This window comes from Aquarana catesbeiana, linkage group LG01 (assembly GCF_042186555.1).
Source record: "Aquarana catesbeiana isolate 2022-GZ linkage group LG01, ASM4218655v1, whole genome shotgun sequence".
Classification (NCBI taxonomy): Eukaryota; Metazoa; Chordata; class Amphibia; order Anura; family Ranidae; genus Aquarana; species Aquarana catesbeiana.
The window spans coordinates 106,187,482-106,209,660 of record NC_133324.1 but is presented as its reverse complement, the minus strand read 5'-3'; positions in this window follow the sequence as shown (position 1 = coordinate 106,209,660).

Below are 22,179 nucleotides of genomic sequence, written 5' to 3'. Positions count from 1 at the left end.
ATGATGAAAGGAAGCAGAGATGAGACACATCTACCTGTCCTGGCAAACTCATCCTGCTTATCCAACTCTTGGGTATGATTTTCATTGCACTGAATACTGGCTCTGGCTTAAAGGGACACAGAGTGCAGGGTTCAGCAGTAAGTGACGCAAAGGTTCGGGAATAATTTCAACAAAGTTCCCAGGAACTCAACAGTAATTTCACAAACTGTTACCTGATTGTGGTTTTCTCAATCACAGTGAAATCCCTTCTTTCTGAGATTGGTAGTGGCAACCAAGCGAGTCATCTTCCTCCAGATGGTGGACAGGGCTAGCAGCACACCCCCCCCCCCCCACCCCCAGCAGAACTGCACCCAATCTCTTCCCCATCACAAAAGCTGACGATCACAGCTACAGCAAAGTTAGAGAACCAAACAGTGTTTCCCATCTTTTACAATGTGTGGAGGCACAGTGCCACACAGTGCCTCCCCCTCAGTGCAGGTGCGGTGTGGGGAATTCTGAAATTGGAATGCATTAGTGTCTCACTGACATTTCCCTGCGCTTCTCTGCTGATGGGGAGGGAGTCGAGTGCCGGCAAAAGAGGCTTCGCGTGCCGGCAAAAGAGGCTACCCCTGCTGTAGCTCCTGGATTTTGCTTATAATCCCCTTGTGCAGGCTTCCATTTGTTATATCACATCGCTATAGTCTTTTTATATGGACTATAAACTGAAGGACTTATGAATAAATGGTTATGAAATTAATTATTTGAGTTTCCATTATTTCCTATAGGGAAATGTGCTTTGATATACAAGTGCTTTGGATTACAAGCATGTTTCTGGAACAAATTATGCTCGCAATCCAAGGTTTTACTGTACATGTATTTTTCATGTTATTTTTTGGGGTAAAACATACTTTATTGCTTCAATCAGTGAAATATCAGATGAAAAATAATTCCGATCTCACCTCATCCTCTAAGTGTATCTAAACTTTTCTTTTCATTTTGATTGGTGAGGGATTCGATTTGTATTGCTGTCTGTGTCCCCACTGGTGAAAATAAATTGATTGTAAAGATTGTAATAATAAAAAAAAATAACAAACATGGGGGCACTCGAGCAGGCTCGCTCCTGTGAATGGACATTGTCCATTCATACACAGAGCATGGCTCATCCCCACCCACCGCCCTCTCCTCATTAGCTCACTGGCTGGCTGTGATTGACAGCAGGAAGAGACAATAGCTGCCCCTGCTGTGTGAGCCAATGAGGAGATTGTAACAAAACGTCCTACACTCCACTTGAGTGCTTTTGTTATATAGTCTGAATATAGATATTAGATAAGAGCCGCATATTACAACCAGGAACAAGGCAGGACTTATTTGGCTGCAAGTTGGAACATGAACTGTTTATTGAAACACATGTACAGATAGGTAACACTCAGGGATAACCCCTCCCCCTCCCTTTGCATTCAGGGAGGGGTAAACTGTCCAATAACAATAGACACACAGGTCAGGTGTATTCAAAGGTCTCATCAGAAAACAGTCTTATCAGCAGGGAGGGGCTGTTGGAGGAATCCCCCCCCCCCTTCCACATAGACATACATCCCATAATATACTTTTCTTCCAAGGCAGACAGACACAATAGAACAATGGAATACAGCCACACCCCAAATGACTCAGCAAAGAGTACACAACAAAATGAAATTGAGACAACCCTACAATATATATATATATATATATATATATATATATATATATATATATATATATATATATATATACACACACACACATACATACAACATTCCAGTTGTACAGTGAGTCTGATTGGTACAGATCAGACTGGATTTCTCGGTCACCCTGTGCCCCTATTAGAGACACAGGGTGACTTAGACATAGGTGGTGTATGGGGAGCTGAAGCAAGGGTTTCCCAACCTCCCCAAGGGATTCTGGGTTCCATGGGTCCCCGCCCCAAAGTGACTCCCGTCACAGAAATAGAGACCTGGGAGAGTCACTGCTCTCATGCACATAGCTGGTTCAAGATCGGGCTCAGGTAAGTATAAGGAGGTGCCTAAAAAGGAAATGTAATGCTGTTACCATATTTAAGAACTGGTAAACTAGTAAATAGTACATATTTGGTTTTGGGTTTAATCCTGCTTTAAATTAGTGGCAGTATTCTGAATAATAGTTTACGTTTCTTATTTATATGTTAGTTTAATGAATATGATTTCAAGGTAATGGAGTTTATGAGGAGCATAGCACTATAAAGAGGCCACTGTGATGGTGTGGATTGTACCACCTTTGGCTGCCAGTAACCCTTGCGTAGTATTGAAGAGGTATACAACAAGGAACTGCCAAAGTCATGGTTGTCACATGTATTTTGGAATAATGAAATATTCTAGTATTTAAATTGTTTGGCTTATTACTTTCATACTATCTTATTTTTTCTGTGCTGTTAATCCATTTCCTTTTTTTCCCTATCATATGTGGCACAACTAATTTTATCCAGACTTGGACTTTAATTTTAGCAGGGACCTCTTGCAAGAGATGTGTTTGTTGTAGAAATGTTTTGTTGTTGCTATAAAACAATTAAGGCCCCTTTCACATGTGCGGACCGTTCAGAACCGCCTGCCAGTTTTTTCAGTTTTTTCTATGGAGCGTCGGATGTCAGTGGTGACAGGTCCGCTGACATCCGATCCGCCTGATCCCATCCGCTCCGCAAAATCCAGACAGATGGATGTCCTATTTTCCATCCGACTATCGGATCGGATGAAAACGGACAGGCCATCCATAATCATCCGATGCCCCCATAGGGGAGAGTAGACTCTCTTACAGGTCCGTCCCTGCACAGAGTGAGAGACAGACTTTTCATCTGCCAGCTCAGCGGGGATCAATGGAGCGATCCCCGCTGAGGAAGCGGAGTACTAAAAACGGACAGCCCCGTGTGAAATTATATTAAAGGTACATTTCAGGCATGTTTTACAGGCATTTTAGGCATGTTACCCACTCTATATAGCATGCGTTTTCATGAAACACATCAAAGATGCAGGAAGCAGAATTTTTTTTAACATGCCCAAAATGCATAGGTGTGAACTCAACTTTACTATCATATGTAACAATTAGAATGCAAGAAATTAGTAATATGCAGGGAAAAAGCTATGAGCCAAAAAAATGCTGCGTTAATGTCTGTTACTATTGGTAGCCGTTGCCTACTGAGGGACATTGTTCAGTTCTAGTGATTAAAACTTAAACTGCTGAGGATCTGGCCTTGGGACTCACAGTACTGGGTCTGGCGGGTATTGGAAGGGGACATTAATGTGCACAGGGATCCGGTGTGTAAAGGCCTAAAAGAGAGAGAGATTCTAGAGATACTGTTGCTGCTTAACCCATTGAGAGGCTGTTCCAGTGTGTGATTTAGGGCTGCTTTCAAAGAGGGAATTCCCTAAGCTGTATGTCCACTATCTCTCAGAAGAGGTTCTTTCTAGGGAGTTTATCTACAACCAAAGAGTGTCCTCAGTTTCATATTGCAGTAGACTTGGAGTATCCCAGTGCTCACAGTAGTCCCCAACCAAGTTTAAAGTGATTGTAAAGGCAGAATATTTTTTTATCCTAATGCATTCTATACATTAAGATGAAAAGCCTTATGTGTGCAGCAACCCCCCTAATATTTACCTGGGCCCCATCTCGATCCAGCGATGTTGTAGGAGTGTCTCAGCTGCCTGGTACTCCCCTCCTCATTGGCGCCATTGGCTCCCACTGCTGTCAATCAAAGTCACTCAGCCAAAGAGAAAGGGAGGATCCAGGCTGCTCTGTGCAAATCCACTGTACAGGGCAAGTAAGTATGGCATGTTTGTCATTTAGCAAAAAAAACGAGATGTTACAATCACTTTAACCAAAATTAAACCTCTAAAAGACACTTGCTGCCTGGTTATCATGCAGAAAGACTAGGAAACTGCTCTGTGCCTGGTTGCCTGCGCCCACTTGGGAATAGAACTTGGGACAAACAGCGGGACCCGTTCAAGTCTGTGCACTACAAATATTACAATGAAAGTTTGCTGAAAGATATTTATGGGTTTTTAAAATTATTTTTCAGTGTTCTATATTCAAAGAACAGGTTTAAGCAAGGTTTAAGTGATCAGGAAGTGGTCTGAGGAAATAGAAACAGGTCATATATGTGGCTGTAAGTTATTAGCTTGCCACAAACAAGAATCTTTGACTGTCTAATTGATGAAAAGATAACAGTCACAAAAAGAATAAACCAATATACACTCCCTCCCTCTCGCTCTCGCTCTCTCTCTCTCTCTCTCTCTCTATATATATATATATATATATATATATATATATATATATATATATATATATAAATTTAAATAAAATTTGAATTATATATGTAGAGCTACCCTCGCTGCTAATAGACTCTGTACCCCACTGGTTGCCCTGACTCTGCAAATCCTCCTTCACCTCTGACACCCTGGGTTCAGTCATCCTACCAACCGTATCAATAATAAGAGATAATACTAATAATAATAATAATAATAAATATAAAACACACACTGAATGGTAAAAGGTATTTTTATCTGAACACTATAACTCTATTTATGAAAGGCAAACTTAGTGATTTGAAACCCTTCAGTAGCTAGGAAAACACAAAATACACAGTATGATTCCAATTCGGTTAGAATTTACCCAAAACACAGAAACCTTTGTGAACAGGTCAGCAGAAGGGGGAACTGGCACTTTACTTCCTATGTCAGGCTTAATCCCTTCTATTTCCTCAACCCACAGGCCATTAACCATATTACAACATAACAAACAATATGCAAACTATTGTTGTTCAAGTTGGCTGGCTCTTTTAAATAAAGTTCCAGGGAAATAAGAATAGACCTTCTATGCTAAAACAACTTTAGTCACTTGAGCAGACAAAGAGATGGTAAAAAGTGTTAAAGTGCTACTCCTTGAAATCCAGATGTCTTCCACTAGCTTTGTAATGATGTGATCAAAGGGATCCTTGGCAATAGAGTATAACAGATTTGGTGGATCTGTAGTGTTATGTTACTTTAACTCTTCCTATATGATTTTAACTGTGTTGTATCCAGTCAGGTTACCAATAGCGAAGATGTGAACAGGCATAGATGTCGGCATACAGCGTTCTAAAGAATATATGAACTAATTTCCAGTGGTACCACAAGTACCAGCAAACTGAGCAGAGTAAATGGTGTCTGTAAGCAGTGTTCTCAATCATCTAAATGGGCTATGCCCGCTCACCACCCTGGATAAAGAAGCTGCTGGAGCAATGCAGGCGATGAATGGGACTATTTCAGGAACTCTCTCTCTGGATCCTGGCTCTGGGAAATGGCGTCTGGAGTCCACCACACCATGCTGTGGCCTACCCGAATCTGAAGTGCAGGCATCGCGGGATAACCTGAAACAGCCTCCAGTCTGCTGGAGAAGTGAAACAATGCTGCCTGCAGAGGTACAATTGAAAGGCTCCCCGCTGTGTAAGCCACTAACCAGCAGCAGAGCACCCTGCTGGCAGATTCACACCGGCGTCCCAAGAGAGCGATGCAGGCCGCTCCCAGCAGTCTGGTAGTCGTAGTTCAAGCCAGTCCTGCTAGAATGGAAACTTCAGGGTTCTGAACTACAGATCCCATGATACTTTGCTCCGAGTTTTGTCATAAGAAAAAGTAAATGACACATAGAGGGAGCCAACCCCACATTAATAATACTGCAAAATGTCTCTGAATTGCAGGCATAATAGCCAGTTCCTGGCTACATATAAATGAATCATAAAGCCTCTACAGACATCCAGATGCATAAATACATAAATAGCAAAACTAGCTTCTGCCGAACTAATCCCTTGTTCCAAGTAGTGTTCCTCTTTGGAAACAACAGCATGCCAAAAACAGGCTGAAAAAAGCACTGGCAGCCATAGTGCAGCAACTTTACAGTTAATTGTGGCTCCCTGAGCTGAAAGACACACTAACTCTCACAGGTTGATCCAACTATTCTTAATCAGTAGACATGTCAAGGGAAAAACCTAGACATGGTCCTTGGGATTTGAAAACCACCCCTCCCTGCTTGTAATGCCGTATACACACGGGCGGACTTTTCGACCGGACTGGTCCGACGGGACAAATCCGTCGGACAATCCGACCTTGTGTGGGCTTCATCGGACTTGCAGTGGACTTTTTCGGTCGAAAATCAGACGGACTTTAGATTTGGAACATGTTTCAAATCTTTCCGATGGAATCGAGTCCGGTCGAAAAATCCGCTCGTCTGTATGCTAGTCCGACGGACGAAAACCGACGCTAGAGCAGCTATTGGCTACTGGCTATCAACTTCCTTATTTTAGTCCGGTCGTACGTCATCACGTATGAATCCGTCAGACTTTGGTGTGATCGTGTGTAGGCAAGTCCGTTCATTCGAAAGTCCATCGGAAGTCTGTCAAAAGTCAGTCGGAAAGACAGTTGGACCTTTGATGCCGAAAAGTCCGTCCGTGTGTACACGGCATAAGGCTTCTCGGTCAACCCAGCTTTAGTACACATATTGTAAATGTAGTCATGCCCAGCCATTGACGCTTGTGTTAATGCAACTGCCTGAGCTTGGTCTGCCACATGGCCTACCACACTGCTGTCAATTAAAAAACTCTCTTTAGAGTGCTCCATACAGACTTTGGGTCCCAAAACTGGCTGCTGACAACTATTTACCACTGGCCTGTGGGAGGGTGATAAGGAGGGACTATGTTTTTTTAGCTCCCATCATTTTGTAACACTTATCATGTATCCATCCCAGTTTCATTGGATTTCATTATGTATGTATAAATGTTTTGCTGGTGATATCTAGCGACAATTTATTGTACCTGCAACTTGTTATTGTCATGTCTGTATATGGTATATTCTAGTTTACCTGTATGTTGAGGCTAGTTGGTTCAGCCATTATTGAAGAGTTGAGCTGTCTGTTGAGGGTGCTTATTTAGTAGGTGACTGTGTTGCTATGGATATTTCTGGGTGATTTTATAGCATATTTATTTGTTAATTGTTAGACTTTAAGCCCATGTGCTGTTTTAAGAATCTAAGGCTCCTCCTACCGATATGCAAATGAACCAGTCGGATTGGTTTAGGAGCTAAGCAGAAGATATGATGTATGTGATGTATGGGGAGGAGTTTAGGACTTTTGAACAAGAATGTGAGGGACAAAAGAGATTTGTTTTGGAACACAAAGAAGCAACATGTCTGTTGGACTCTGAGCAAAGAACAATGAATAATATTCCATCTTGATGACCCCATCATGAAACTACATATTACATACATATTGTACATGCTTATTTTTGCTAGAAAGGATAATTAGCTTGTCCATGTTGTAAGCATATTTTGGAATACTTTGCATACTAGTAATTGTGTATCCTGCAGTTTTATATGTAGTTTTTTTTCTGTTTAGTAAAAACAGGGCTTTTTTTCTCAGGGAATAGGTGCAGGAACTCCCCTTTTCTGAGTCACCCCTTTTCTCCGCCCCTACCCACCTCCGAGCACCATTCCTTGGTTCCCCCCCACTACCCACCTCCCAGTAATGCCCTTTTAAAGAATACAGAACCAAGTATCATTTTGTGGTGCTAGGTGATTTGTATGGCATATGGTAATGATAACAAGAAAAGCAGTAAAATAGATACCCTGCAGTCAGTAACAATATAGCCCCCTGCCAGCAACAATGTATCCCCCCAACAACAATGGACCACCTGCAACAAAAATTCCCCCCAGCACCAATAGACTCCTGGCAGCAACAACAGATCTCCCCACAGCCAGCACCAATAGATTCTCCATCAGCCAGCAACAATAAATCCCTCCCTCAACAGTAGATCTCTCTCAGCAACAACTGACCACCCCCCCAACAATATAAGACCCACCCCAGCAACAGTAGGTCTCCCACCAGCAACAATAGACCCCCCCCCCGTAAAAAAAAGATTCCCTCCAGTTGGGATAAATCTCTCCAGCAGTGAGGATCAATAGAACCTTCAGCACACCCCAGCACCCCTTACCATTACATACATTCAGTCCAGGAGGTGCCGGAACTGGGTTCCCACTGAGTAAAAGCACTAATACACTACGGAGGTCTAAACTTCGTTGGCTTTTACTGCAAGAACCTTTCGTAGACACCAAGCAAAACAGTGACCATACTGACTGGGTGGACCGAGGTCTGGGGGAGGTATGTTAATGCATAAAGCGATGCTTGAAACAGAAAGTTTGCCTTTACTCTGCTGGAACAAACAACCCTTCTTTTCAGTCTCAGTGTGTCAGGGAGTGCAGTATTGTCTAGTGGATCACTAACACTAGGGGTAAGCACTACATGAATAACAGGTAAAGATTTAGGTTTCACAGGGACTTGCTGGCTTCACTTTACATTAACCAATCCCAATCCCACCCCTTCTCCATCCAAACTTGTAGGATTGAGCAATGTGGGCAAACAGATTGGGAACCAAGGACAGAGCATCAGTGCTTTACTGCTGGCTTCCTGGTTTATCTTCCACCACAAATTGAAATTCTCTAATTCCAGGAACCTCCGTCTTGCATTTAGTCTTCATTGTGGGCCATCTACTAGAGTGGGGCTTGCTCTGTAACGAACCTGAACTGCCACCCTAACTAATAATATTTTAGACTTTCAAGAGCTCACTCAATGTCCAGATGGCTTCTCTCCACAATAGCCTTATTTATATTCTCTGGTGCTCAGATTCCTGCTAAACAAGGCAACATGATGTTACCACCATTTACCTCCAGTGACAAAACTGCTCCTAAGTTTTCATTTTTCGCAAATTTCCAATTAATGGTGAGGGTAATCAATATAGGGCAGCTACATAGGGCTGTTCTCAGGTCCTAAATATCCTCTGCTTCTTGGGTTCAGGCATTCATTGTGGACTTGTTTCCTTTTGTGAGATTTGTGAGAGGGGCTGTCACTGTGGCCACTTCGGTAATAACCCTCTGTTCTCAGCTAAGCTCTCACCTACAATTTTAAAAGGGACTTAGGCATACTTTGGTGATTTGGGGCTTGATTTCCCCCTTCCATTGATGTACCAGATAAAGGGTTTCCTCTAAGCCAATTGCACACTTTTTAGGATTGACTATCAGACCAGCATCCCAGACAGCATCAAGGACAGTTTGCACCAATTGCAAATGACTCTCCATGTCTGAGCTAAAGATGACCATGCCATCTGCATAAACAGATGCAAAGTTTTGTAGGGCTGAATGTGGTCCGTCATCTACTGGAAGGAAACTGGGGCCCAATGCAAGTCAAATGGCAACCTTGTGTACTGAAGGTGCCTCTTTGATGTAGAAAAGGCAGTTTTTTCTTTAGCCCAGTCTATTAGCAGTACTTGACAGTGACCTTTGGTGAGGTCAAGTGTCATTATATATCGGGCTGGACCCAGCCATTCATTTAACTCATATACCCTGGGCATAGGGTAGGCATCAATATTGAAGACTTCATTTACTTTTTTTAAATCATTACAGAATCAGAGGCTACCATCTGCCTTCAGGATAAGGACAATAGAACTGGATCAGTCACTGTGCAATTCTTCTAAGACACACACAATGTTGGTAAGCCACACCCCGCATAGGCAGCAGGAGCCTATAAAAGTAGGAAGTGATGGGAGCGGTGCTGAAGCTGAGACAGCATTGGAGACAGCACTGGAATGGTGACATGATACCAGGTAATTGTTTAGGGACAGAGGGAGATAGCACAGTTAGTGGGGCCTTTTTTATCTTAATGCACAGAATGCATTAAGTTAAAAAATGTTTAGACTTCTCCTAATCAGTAGGGAGGGACTCTCTGTCCTTCTATGGCTTGATCAAATTCACGTGTCAGATTAGGTAGGCCTTTCTTTTACCTCCCTGGTGTAGCCTGGTGTACCCTGTAGTTGATCTCCCTAAACTGATCTACGATTAAGAACTGTCAAGATTGGTATGAGCACTCTATCACCAGGGCTAAAGGTTTGGACTTTGATAGAGTGGTTTTACACCAAAGACAGAGCCTGCTGAGCCTGCTGAGCCTGCTGGGCCTGCTGTAGTCTGGAATTAACAGTGGGCATACCTTCTCAACTCTGTCCTGTGTTTGAGCTGTATGATACTGTTCACAAGTCTTTCTGGCATTGTCCAATAGAGATGTGCATGAGGAAAAAATGTGTTTAGTTTCTGATTAATTTATTATGTCAATCATTTCATTTAGTCATACTCGTTATTCATATTTTCAGAAGTTATTTTGGAAGACTGATTCATTCATTATGTTTCCAGTGTGACTTTGCATTGCGATTTGCTTGGAACTTCAATGCGACTTGGATGCCTTGTGATTTGCTTGGGATTTGCTTGTGACTTGCTTGCAATTTCAATGTGACTTGCTTGCAACTTTGATGTTTTGGGACTTTGGATTTGGCCAATCAAAACATTACAGAGTGTGACACATAATATTGAACTTACGAAACCGTCTGAAGATACATCCAAATCTCTGAATAACAAAAATTGAATCTAAATTTTCGATTTGTAACGAAAGGAAACGCACATATCTATTGGCCAACAGACCTCTTGGATATCAGCAATACACCAACTCAAAAGGGTAGAAGCCTGTGTAGGTTTGTGGTACCTCCTATACAGCAACTCCCAATATTTGCCATCAGTATACACTACCTCTTTTAGCACCTCCTTCAGAATTTTTTTTTTTACTTTTTTACAAATCCATTGGTTTATGGATTGTACACAGAAATGTGCATTTGAAAATTCTTAGCAATTTACACAACTCTGTAATGTTTGACAGAAAGGGGTGTGTCCTGGTCTGTCAGGATTTCCCTGGAAATACCAACATGAGTCAATAATAGAAAAAAATCCTTGGTAATGCTTTTTGCTGAAGAATGGGTTTGCCTCTGGATGCCTGTGGTATAATCTAACACCAAAAGAATATGCTGGTGTCCCCTTATAGATCTTTCCAGGAACGATGATATCCACAACAATCCTTTGAAAGATTACATCAGTAAGATGTAAAAGAAAGGGGTACCAGAGGACTGAAATGGGAGACTGGGGTAGCGATCGGACACACAGGGCGAGAGTTGCAATGTATTAGAATCTTGTGTATTCTTGCCATTAAAACCATTATAATACCTAACCTTTGGTTTTATCAAAACCCAGATGTTTTTTCAAAACATTAGAATGAGGTAAATAAAGCACATTGCATCTGTGGGGCTGTGGAACAACTTGGCCAACCCCTTTTTCCTGTACTTCATCTACCGACTACAAAGGGTCATTCTCTATAGAGAACCTTGTGAAAATTGTATCAGCTCCGGACTCTCTCTACCTCCCTAGGGGTTACTGCTACCACATACATTTGGGAATCAGCTTTCAGGGTGCTGGGGTTGAACACAGGCTTAGACACATTCTTGGAGCCACATAGTTCCCATCATACACATCATAACCAGTTGTAGTCACTATATTAGAGCTAGTGAGCTTGCTTCTTGGCTTTGTCAAAGTAGCTTATGAGTCAAAAGGTGTTTTTTTTTTTTTAGATGTGGATACTAGGGAGAGCGTGAGATCACATACCCAAAATGTGAATACGTCATATTGCTGCAAGTGTGGTTACATGATTACTTGACCAGGGTTACTTGATTTTTTTCATAAGTTCAAATTTAAAGTCTATTTTTGTCCATAAAATAGATAATAATAATAATAATAATAATAATATAGCTTACATGTATTAGCTATTTATTCAATACATTTACTCCTCTGAATTTACTTTTGAAATGGTCCCCTGGCTGCACTGACACACCCCCTATTCTACATGTTCTCCTTATGTTGCCTAAACCTATGTTGTCCCATAGGAGTATCCTGTATGTGCAAACTTGCTTTGTACTACAACTGTATATTTATTGAAAAATAAAACAGCTAATATTTGAAAGATGGCTACAGCGAGGTCATCCAGTTCTGTGAGTGAATCAATAGACGTTCTCCCAGAATCACTCCTGCGGCATGCATCAGGCTCGCAGGAGGGGTTGTAATCCTTCGCTTTCCTTTTTCTAAAAAATAAAAAGATGCTGCACTTACCTGCTCTGTGCAATACCATCCCACATTCCCCCTGTTCTAGGGTCCCCTGCAGCTCCTTATTATTTGCATGCGCCCATTGCGCCCCCATAGACAAACACAATGTGGCTCAGAAACACCCCCCACTCCCTCATATCAGGATTTGATTGACAGCAGCATGAGCCAATGGCTTCCACTGCTATCAGTGCAGTGTAAGGCCTCATGCGCACTGGACGCTATAAAAAAGCCAGTAATGCCGCATACACACGAGCGGACTTTACGGCGGACTTGGTCCAGCGGACTTTTCGACGAACTTTCCGAAAGAACGGACTTGCCTACACACAATCAACCAAAGTCCAACGGATTCGTACGTGATGATGTATGACCGGACTAAAATAAGGAAGTTCATAGCCAGTAGCCAATAGCTGCCCTAGCGTTGGTTCTTGTCTGTCGGACTAGCATACAAAGCGGACTTTTCGACCGGACTCGAGTCCGTCGGAAAGATTTGAAACATGTTTCATTTCTAGGTCCGTCGAACTTTTGGGAAAAAAAGTCCGCTGGAGCCCACACACGATCGAATTGTCCGACGGACTCCGGTCCGCCAGGCCAAGTCTGCCGTAAAGTCCGCTTGTGTGTACGCGGCATAACATTAGCTGTAGAAAGCTGTAGCTGTAGAGTGAGTTTTTCAGTGTATTTTAACTAGCATTTTTTAGCGTTTGTTAGCTTTTTTTTTTAGCAAAACTATACTCGCATAAAAGCGTCTCAAAAACACTGATAAAAGCTGAATAGCCAAGTTTTTCAGCAGTTTTTGGCGTTTTTAAGCTGTTTTAACCATTTCAATACCAGGCACTTACACCCCCTTCCTGCCCAGGCCAATTTTCAGCTTTCAGCGCTGTCGCACTTTGAATGACAATTGCACGGTCATGCTACACTGTGCCCAAACTATAATAGAGCTTTCTTTTGGTGGTATTTGATCACTGCTGGGGTTTTTATTTCTTTGCAAGACAAATAAAAAAAGACTAAAAATGTTGAAAAAAAAAAAGGTTTTCTTTGTTTCTGTTGTAAATAAGTAAGTGTTTTCCTTCACTGATGGGCACTGATGAGGCTACACTGACGGGCACTGATGAGGTGGCACCAATGAGGTGGCACCGATGAGGTGGCACTGATGATGGGCACAGATAGGCAGCACTGATGGGCACTGATAGGCAGCACTGATGGGCACTGATAGGTGGCACTGGTATGCAGCACTGATGGGCATTGATAGGCGGCACTGATGGGCACTGAAAGGCTGCACTGATGGGTACTTATGGGTGGCACTGATAGGTGGCACAGATGGGCACTCATAGGTGGGCACTGATGGTCATGGATGAGCACTGATAGGTGGCACTGATGGACACTGAAGGGTGGCACTGATGGACACTGATAGATGGCACTGATGGGCATCACTGATAAGGAGACATCTGGCAGGCATTAGTAATGGGCACTGACTGGCACCATTTGTGGGCACTGATTGGCATATTTTGGGCACTGTGTGGCATCCCTGGTGGCCATGGGTCTCATACCTGGTCATCCATTCATGGTGGCCATCCCTGGTGCTCCAGTGTGGCATTCCTGGTGGTCCAGTGTGGGCATCCACGGGGGGGGGGGGCTGCACTGATAATCAATCAGCACAGACCCGCCCCTGTCAGGAGAGCTGCCGATCAGCTCTCCTCTACTCGCATCTGTCAAACACGGCTTTTCCTGTTTACACTGTGATCAGCCGTGATTGGACATGGATAATCACATTGTAAAGAGCCTCCATCAGAGGCTCTTTACCGAGATCAGTGTAGCGGTGTGTCAGACTGACACACCACACCACCAATCGCCGCAATGAGCGGTCAGGATAACTGAACCACCACAAAGCCGTCATTTTGCTATAGGCCGGGCGGGAAGTGGTTAAGCTTTTATCAGAGTTAGAACATTTTTAAAGCTGAAAAACTCCTCTCAAAACCCACTAGTTCTGGGTTTTTTTCCAGCCAGAAAACACCCCTGCCAAAAACTGCTGATAACAGCCTATGTGTGCATGGATACATAGGATAACATGCTGGGGAGTTTATTGACTGCAGAAAAAAACATCTGAAGCCAAAAACAGCTGCTGTAAAAACGTCCAGTGTGCAAACTGCACAGTAAACTGCCAGTAAAACACTGAGCACTTTTAAAGAGCTTTTCAGGTGCTTTTGAAGCGCTTTCCATTCATTTCAATGGACGGGGCGTTTTTTCACCACCCTGCCAGCGCACTGCCCCAGTGTGAAAGCATTCATTGATTTTAATGAATAGGTTTTCGTGAGCTTTTCAGGCGCTTTTTTTAGCGTGAAAGCACCTGAAAAGAGCCTCAGTGTGAAAGGGGTCTAAGTGTTAGAGAGGGGATGGGGAGACAGTGGAAGGTTTTTTTACCTTAATGCAGACAATGCATTAAGGTAAAAAAAAAACCTTTAGGCTGGATTCTCACTGCTGCCGAATGCGGCTCACAGCAGGTGGTCCGGTGCATCCCTGTTCTCCATTTCGGGGACGAATCAGGCCTGAATTTTTGCCTGAATTTGGCCCTGAAACAGAGCCAAAGACGCACAGGACTCCTGTGCATGCAGCTCTGCAGCCACCCCAGAGATAAGTGAACCGGCCATAGAGAGTCGGTCACAATCTCCTGTTATGAGAATTGGATGCGGCGAAACCCTCGTCCAATTCACACTAGTGTGATCCCAGCCTCAGAGTTTAGAACCAATTTAAAACAAAAAAAGCTTTTACTAGTCCTCAGTGCAAAATAGAGAGAATAGGCAGGTTTGATCCTTCAAAAATATATATATATTTTTTAGAGCAACAAGCCATAAAACCTGAACAAATCACAATGTCTTTTTTTCAGACCATACATCTAAACAATTGTAAACATTTCATGCAGTCTTTTCTGAGCCTTTTTGCTATTCCACTATTCTGGAGGATATGAGCAGGCAGATTACGTGTAAAAATAATATTTAAAGCTATTTCCTAATTTAGAAGACTTAAAAATGGAACAATTTTGAAGGACAGCTTTTAAGGCCACAATTTTTGGAAGGACAGAGAGAAATAAGATTGCTTCTTGAAACATAAAATTTGTCTCTCCTTGAGAGGACTAAACATGGAAAAAAATGTGACACCTTTCAGCACAGCTAATAAAACTGTATAGGCAGCTTGCAATATATAAGAAATTGAACAGAATCAATAGAAAAGCATGGTTGGACAGGCCACAGTTTCTGGGACCTGGAGCAGGCATTTAGCATCTGAAAAAATAAATAGTGTATTTTTTGGAAACCGAATATGGAAATAGCATACACATTGGCACCACAGTTAAGCCTTTTTGAACAGACCACACTTTCTGACAGATTGAGCATTTGTAACAAAATAAATTATTAGTGTATTTTTTGGATAGAGTGGATGGAAAAAGCATACAGGTTTGCACCACTAAAAAGCCTCTTGGATAGGCCACAATTTCTGAGAGCTTGGGTGGGCATTTTACAGCTAAAAAATAATGTATTTTTTTGGACACTTATGATGGAAATACTATACAGACTTACGCCACAGCTTAAACATTCTTTTTGAACAGACCACAATTTTGATCAGGCATTTTCTGCTAAGAAAAAAAAAGTGTCTTTTGGACGGCAACAAAAGAAATAGCATACAGATTTGCAGCACAACTAAAAGATTTTTTGAACAGGCCACAACTTCTGAGAGATTGAGCAGGCATTTAGCATCTGCCAAAATTGAAATAATAGTGTCTTTTATGGCCTTTGAGAATGGAAATAGCATACAGGTTTTGCACGACAGCTGAATACCTGTTTGGACAGGCCGCAATTTATAAAAGCTTGAGAGGGCATTAGTGGACAGAAATGTTGGGACTAGCAAGCAGGTTTGCACTATAGCTCAAAAGACTTTTTGAATTTTGGAGCTCTTGGTCAGGCATTTATCTTCCAAAAAAAAAACAGTGTATTTTTTTAACATCGAATGTGGGAATAGCATACAGATTTGCACGACAGCAAAAATACCTGTTTTGACAGACCACTTGAACATGCATTTAGTTGTAGAAAATCGACAATTAAACTCAGGATGGAAAAAGCATACAGCTTAGCAACGCAACTAACAAAGCTGTGTGGGTAGTTTGAAATTTTGGAGGTATAGAGCAGGCAGGCATATAAAAAAAAAAGTGATTCAGTGCTGAACTGTATCCACCACCACGTGCTTGTGAAAAACAAATAATGAAAAATCACCAAAAAAAAATCAAAATATATTTAAAGTCCACATGTATATATTAAATCAAAGTCTCTAATTTTCACTTTTCATGTCTTCTGTGATATGAAAAACACATCATGCTGCACACCCCGTCACCAGTAGCAGCTCACCTCAGTTTTTCACCCATGTACAACACGCATGTCCCCTTAAGGGATGTATTAGATGTGCCAAAGTGATTAGAAACTCCACTTGATGTAATCCAGTTAAAAACACACTCCAGGAAATACAAAAACAATACCCAAAAATCAAAGCTTAAAGAGAATCATAATGCTTTCCATAAAATAACACTAATTTTTTAATAAGGAGGTTGAAAACACACTCACATTAAAATGTGCACTATCGCTGATGCACCAGCCGTATATTATATATACGGTAATTTTTAACATTGTCCCCTTAAGTGCTGGGCTTGCTTTCTCTAATCCCCAGCTTTCTCTTCCACCCTACTCTCTAGAGAAGACATCCTACATCACCGGCTCAGGCCCTTATGTGTTACGTCACTGGGCTTAACTTTAGTTCCCGCATCACTTGCCCTAGATAGTGCTGTGTTTGCAAATTCCAAACCTCACTATGATCCTGTCAACTACTGTATACCCATATTTAATCAATATAGTAAAGTAATTCAGTTGACAATCAGCACCACATCCCGAAAAGGATTATACAACAAGAAACAACGGTTAAAATTATGTCTATACAAAATATTTTGTATAGACATAATTTTAACCATTTGTAATCTTAATAAAATGGAATTTTAAATATCACGTTGTAAGATCTATTATTCCAGGAGGAGGTTTCAGCACCTTTAAAGTCCCAATATTTTCATGGTTCTTGTTGTATATGTAAGAAAGATAGGGGGCGCTAGATACCATAATAATCAAGTGCTCTAAATAAATATATCTCCTGCATTACCAAGAAAATGGAAATGTAAGAAAGCTAGGGGGCGCTAGATACCATACTATTCAAGTGCTCTAAATAAATATATCTCCTGCATTACCAAAAAAATAAAAATCATAATAATGACAAACCATAATTAGATTACACATTGAAGTGCCCACAATAGTGAAAAAAATATATATAGTGATTGATTGTCCACATAAAAAAGTGATTGAAGTAGTTGAAGTGATATCTTTCAATATTATCTCAATCTTGTTGCTGAAAACAAAAGGTTTTCCATCACCAAGGGAAATAAGAAAAGAAAAACACCTCGAAGTAGTAGATATCTGCTTACCAGATACCAATGACTCCTTTAGTTAAAAAGAGAGTCACTAGCGCTTGTGCAGGGTTGTGCCTGCTCACATGGATGGCCGGACTGTGGTTGGTATTATAGGCATGGATCGTTCCCGTCAAGCTCATTCAAGATAGGATAAGGATACATAGGAAACAAAAACAGTCTCCATAGCGTAAAACCATTTATTAAAAAAGTAAACAAATTAAAAAGCCAAATGGCCGCTTACATTGGTGGGTGCCTACCCGGCACTGGGGCTGCTTGCATGTCAGGGTGACTTCGCAGTCAGAAAAAGCCTTTCATGTCTCCTCCACGCTGGCGTGCGTTCCAGCTTTACACAGGGGGGCAGCCAAAGGATCCGGATGTTGTTGGGTGATAGGACATGTGACCACATACCGCTCCGACGTACGTTTCTTAGTAAACGTCTTCAGGGAAGCTTCCTGAAGACGTTTACTACGAAACGTACGTCGGAGCAGTACGTGGTCACATGTCCTATCACCCAACAACATCCGGATCCTTTGGCTGCCCCCCTGTGTAAGCTGGAACGCACGCCAGCGTGGAGGAGACATGAAAGGCTTTTTCTGACTGCGAAGTCACCCTGACATGCAAGCAGCCCCAGTGCCGGGTAGGCACCCACCAATGTAAGCGGCCATTTGGCTTTTTAATTTGTTTACTTTTTTAATAAATGGTTTTACGCTATGGAGACTGTTTTTGTTTCCTATGTATCCTTATCCTATCTTGAATAAGCTTGACGGGAACGATCCATGCCTATAATACCAACCACAGTCCGGCCATCCATGTGAGCAGGCACAACCCTGCACAAGCGCTAGTGACTCTCTTTTTAACTAAAGGAGTCATTGGTATCTGGTAAGCAGATATCTACTACTTCGAGGTGTTTTTCTTTTCTTATTTCCCTTGGTGATGGAAAACCTTTTGTTTTCAGCAACAAGATTGAGATAATATTGAAAGATATCACTTCAACTACTTCAATCACTTTTTTATGTGGACAATCAATCATTATATATATTTTTTTCACTATTGTGGGCACTTCAATGTGTAATCTAATTATGGTTTGTCATTATTATGATTTTTATTTTTTTGGTAATGCAGGAGATATATTTATTTAGAGCACTTGAATAGTATGGTATCTAGCGCCCCCTAGCTTTCTTACATTTCCATTTTCTTGGTAATGCAGGAGATATATTTATTTAGAGCACTTGATTATTATGGTATCTAGCGCCCCCTATCTTTCTTACATTCCTTTTTTTGATCATCTATTTTTTTGATTATTCAAAAATTGGGGAGCAGCTTACACTGATTGTTTATATATTTCCACAAATTTTCTTTATTGTTGGGAATGTTTTCTTACTAGATGTACCACCAGTATATGCAATTCTTATATAGTATCTGCTATCGACACCACTGGCGCGAAGGTTTCTATTATTTTCTCTTGTTGTATATACCCATATTTAAGCCAAGCTGCACCTAATTTCAAATGTGCCTCCCTGTAAGTGAATATTTGACAAAAAGCACAGTAACCACCAAAACACCACATCAAAGAAAATGTTGGGTTCTTTTATGGTTTGAGCTACTTGATAGGTTAACACAGTACATTTGGTAATAATTATTTGAGGCAAAAGTTAGTCAAATATTTAAATCTGTTCTTTTTTGTATCTTTTTGTGTGTCTTTTGCGTTAAAAATTTGCACGTGCAATACATGAAATTACTGCTATGAGTCATTACATTACCATTTAAGCTTCTAGCATCAAAGGCTGTGGATTTTAAGTAGCTGATAATAATCTCGTGAATTGATGTATGTTGTGATGCGGTGTGCATATGTGGATGTTTTTGTTTGATAACTGCTACATCTACATCTTTTTTGTCTCTTAAGCTGTTGTTGTTTCGGTTTTGCACAGATTAAAAAAAAAATCAGGTAAAGAGAAATATATTTTTACTGTATAACTGCTTTTCAGTACAACATCCCAAAGAATCTTACAAAAGAGTGTCCTTACTACAGTGATACATACGTACTATAGGGTAGGACCTATTTGTGGAAAAGTCATTTAACCTATTCATTATGTTTTGGAAAAACCTAGTGCACCTCAATGAAATCTATGCAAACAATGGGAGAGAATACAAACTCTATGGAGACCGTGTTGTTCATGGAGTTTGACCTGAAAAACCTATTGATTTATATATGCTTTTTTTTTAAACTTTTTGTAAATCTAAAGGGACCCTTTGTAAATCGGCTGAATTAGCCCTAAGCCAAGATGCCTAAGATGAGGGATTCAGTTACAACTGAATGTGGAATAGATGCACCGCAGTAATGAATGCATTGCAGTGTGCTTTAGCCCAACATAGGTAAAAAGCACAATGCTTTGTGGTGCACTGTAGAACAGGTGGATTCTGTGGATGTTTGGGGGGTGCTATTCAAAATAAATGGCAATGTAATGCATTGCACTGTGTTTGGTGCGCTACTGTCTGTTAAAGTATTGTAATGGTGTGAATGCACTTCTAACTAGTTCAGTCAAACACAAGAAGTTGAAATTAGCAGGACAATGCAACTTACATGATCCATAGCAGCTTATTAGAATTAATGTTTGATAGGACAACAGTGGACTCAAACCTGATTGGTTGCTGTGGTTTGCAACCAATGTGTGAGCAAAGCTGGCCATGCACGAATATGTGTTTTGTTGAGCCTGCAGGCTGAGCCAAATAAATCTTACAGATTCCCCATAAAAGTGCGAATGGACAAATTCCCCTTCCTGCCAGGCTATTGTATTCTGATTGGATACAGGTGCTGTTCAATCAACAATTTTCTGACAAGTTCTTTCAACAAAAAACGGTTGAACAATTGACTTTTATTGAACTACAGTGCATTGAAAAAGTATTCATACCCCTTGAAATTTTCCACATTTTGTCATGTTGCAACCAAAAACGTAAATGTATTTCATTGGGATCTTATGTTATAACCCAACACAAAGTGGCATATAATTGTGAAGTGGAAGGAAAATGATAAATGGCTTTCAGAATTTTTTACAAATAAATATCTGAAAAATGTGACGTGCATTTGCATTCAACCCCCTGAGTCAATACTTTGTAGAACCACCTGCAGTAATTACAGCTGCAAGTCTTTTTGGGGATGTCTCTACCAGCTTTGCACAACTAAAGAGTGACATTTTTGCCCCTTCTTCTTTGCAAAATAGCTCAAGCTCTGTCAGATTGGATAGAGAGTGTCTGTGAATAGCAATTTTCAAGTCTTGCCACAGATTCTCAATTGCATTCAGGCCTAGACTTTGACTGGGCCATTCTTATGCTGGCCATATACGAAAAATCGGCCGAACACATTTTCGAAAAACGAACGTTCGACCGTGACCGCAAACGATCGTGCCATCATGTAATGACCGATAAATTGTTCAGTGGACATGAATAAATAATTTTGTGTTTGTTTTTTTACATATACCTAGTGCAGACAGTTCGGACGGGAAACACATTAACCTTGCAATTTATCGTACGTTCGGCAGAAATTTTCCAAACTTCCCGTTCGTTTTTTTCCACAAAAACGTCACAAACGATTATCGATTTGTGCCCATTAACTTGCCGAAAGACGAACAAAGTGTCTATATGAACGATTTTTCGGCCGATTTTTCGTATAGTGTATGGCCAGCATAACACATGAATATGCTGTGATCTAACCCATTCCATTGTAGCTATGGCTGTATGTTTAGGGTTGTTGTCCTGCTGGAAGGTGAACCTCCTTCTCTGTCTCAAGTCTTTTGAAGACTCTAACAGGTTTTCTTCTAATTATAACAAATTCTGGCCCTACCTAAATCTAAGCGCTTGTGGATTCAGTGAGATAAATAAAAGGGCAGGTGCACTATAATACACCTCCCTAACAATAAGGCCACTTAAGGCTGAAGCTGCTACCATTCACCTGTCAAATGAACAAGTGAACAGTCAAATGAACAAGTGTGAGCCGATTGGGAGTTACCATGGCGGCCGTCCACTAACGAGGATCAGATTGAGACAATTGGCTGGGATTAGGGTTGTATATAACTTGGCACATCACGTCGTTTGGCCACACCCTCAGATGATGTCATTGATGACGGATCGCGTCAGAGTTGGGCCAAGCGACTGCCAATAGTGACGTCATTACGCTGATCGAGACAGGTGCTCGCAAGTGAGCATCGCAGAGTGAGCTAGGAGACGCTGCCTGGTATCTGATCCCTCCCGGATGCATATGGATGTCTAAAGTGATACATTGCCTATTTTTATTGTCTACATTGTAAGTGCATTTCTTAAGAGGGGGTTCAGTTTTTGAGATTAAAGCAATTTTTAAACGGAATTATGCTATGGATATTATCTCTTTTTGCCTCCATATGAGAGTATCAGTGTAGGATCCAACTTCTGAGAAGCAGTGTGAGAGAGAGATATCCATCCATTAAGTGACACCTGTGATTATTGATTGATGCCTATTTCCCAGTTCAGTCTGGTAAGAGTATTTTCAACAGGGGTGATTTATCTCCCTGTTTTTATTCAAGAGTGGAGGTGTTGGTGGTAGATTACCATGGAACATAAAGTGATTGGGATCTATTACCAGACGGGACTTTTTCACTGAACGTTAAATTGCGGAATTCATTACCTGCT